Below are 2,239 nucleotides of genomic sequence, written 5' to 3' on the forward strand. Positions count from 1 at the left end.
CTCCGGCTCCGGCTTCTCTTCCCGCTATGATTGCTGCTTCCGAAGCCTGCTTAGGGAGGGCCCCCTCTCTCTGTAACTCTGCCGCCTCCTTGAGGTATTGCCAAATTTTGGCATTCTCCTCCTGCAGGCTTCTCTGTTGGTCAATGATCTTCATCTGAGCCGCCGTGTGCACGGCCTGCGTAGTTTGAAAACCTTGGATTGCGCTGAGGAGTTGAGTGGCGTTGAAGGCTTCTTCTTCTTCCGGGCCTACCTCCTCCATCAGAGGGCCAAAGTTTCTGGGGGAGATCGGAAGGCTCTGGATCACGCCTTCGGCGTGAGTCGTCGAGCTGGTCGCTCCAGCTTCGGGTACCATCGTTGGAGCCGAGTCATTAGGGGTTTGCATCTTGTTTGAAGATCCGTAGTCACTTGTAGTCCACGATCACCGCACCAAATAATCAGGTATGCGAACACAGTGATCCTGGTCTCCGGAGAGGTATTCTGGATTACCGATGGCTCGTCCCTGCGCCGGGAAGGGTCCCTGCGGATACTCCGACGAGCAAGATAGTTAGTCGCTCAAGAGAAACTATTGAATGTAATGTGCAAGTGATTGAAAAGATTACCCGCCCCTAGCTTCCAATGTGAGTTGTGTATTTATAGAGGGTGCTTGGGCCCTGGGCCCTTCTGCTTGCTTGGGCCTTTTTGGGCCTTTTACTCGTATCCCGAATCAAGTAGCAACAGAATTAAGAATTCTAAACCATTCTTTCTTCATAATTTTGTAAAACACAAAAATATGAAGGTTTTGATAGTTATAGCATTTCTTATGGTTTCTTCTACTGAAGCCGGCCGCCATACCCTTTCTTCCTCCGGTGACCTTCCAGTGTCTGAAAGTTACTATGTAAAGGTGCATGATCAATGGCACTTGAAAAGGCTCGTTCCCTCCGGTCCTAATCCTATAACTTCTCCGGGAACACCTCCATCGATCGGTTTTAAGAGGCTTGTTCCGTCAGGTCCTAATCCTGCAGTTTCTCCTGAATTACCTCCATTGATCGGTTCTAAGGCTTGTTCCTTCCGGTCCTAATCCTGCAGTTTCTCCTGACTTACCTCCATTGATCGGTTCTAAGAGGCTTGTTCCTTCCGGTCCTAATCCTGCAGTTTCACCTGAATTGCCTCCATTGATCGGTTCTAAGAGGCTTGTTCCGTCCGGACCTAATCCACAAACTTCTCCGGGAACACCTCCGTTTGAGTTCTAAAAGGCATGGGTACTAATCCTGATGAGTCTCCATTGTTGAGTTCTGAGGATGTAGTGAATTAGTTTATTATTACTAAAATAAAGAGAGATGATAGATTAATATTTCTTTTGGTTACAAATTATAAATCGATAAATTATGCGTATTCCTATTCCTATTTCTTCGTATTGCATGTCTTTTTAGATATTTTTTACATGATCAATTAAGTTACATACTCTGTGTTATAAAACGCAGGTTTAGTAAAATTAATTAAAATAATAGACTTATCATATAATTAATAAATAGTGGAATCAATAATAATATTTTTTTAATATTCTTAATTTCTGTGCAACTCTCTTAAAAGACATGTAATATAAAACGGGGGAAATAGTATTTTTCACTCTATTAAACTAAATTACAATCTAAATATTTATAATATAAAATAACTCTTTACTAAGAACATGCGACTCTTTACTAAACAATATAACAACTCAATAAACATGACTGTTTATAATTCTATCAAAGTTAATTTCATGTAGCACCAACAATTCTTATGTGGTAAGTGATTATTGAAATAAAAAAATTCATTAAAGCAACCCCTGAATAAAAGGGAAGCAGTATTTTAAGAAAAAAAAATCTATTGATTCCTTTATGTTTTTTTTTTTTTTTTGAAAAGCTGATTCCTATATAATACATATGTTGTGTGAAATAATTTAAAAAATCGGAAAATAATTTTTTTAGTGGAATTCAAATCAGTTTATTTACTAAATCAATTTACTTCTTTTATCTGCAAATAATTTTCATATGAAAGAATTCAATTAATTCCACACGCTTTCATTGATGCCCTTGTTGAATAGAATCATTTGAATTCCAATAACTAATCAACAGTTGGTTTGAGTGATAGGGAGTTAAATATCTGTTTATTAGATTTTAAACACGCGCCTTGCGCGGCTCATTTATCATATTTAATTATTTTGGTTATTTATTAGTATATTATAATTAGGAAATATTATGAAATTTGGTCAAATGGAAGG

The sequence above is a fragment of the Euphorbia lathyris genome, chromosome 7 (assembly GCF_963576675.1).
Source record: "Euphorbia lathyris chromosome 7, ddEupLath1.1, whole genome shotgun sequence".
In the NCBI taxonomy this organism is placed as follows: Eukaryota; Viridiplantae; Streptophyta; class Magnoliopsida; order Malpighiales; family Euphorbiaceae; genus Euphorbia; species Euphorbia lathyris.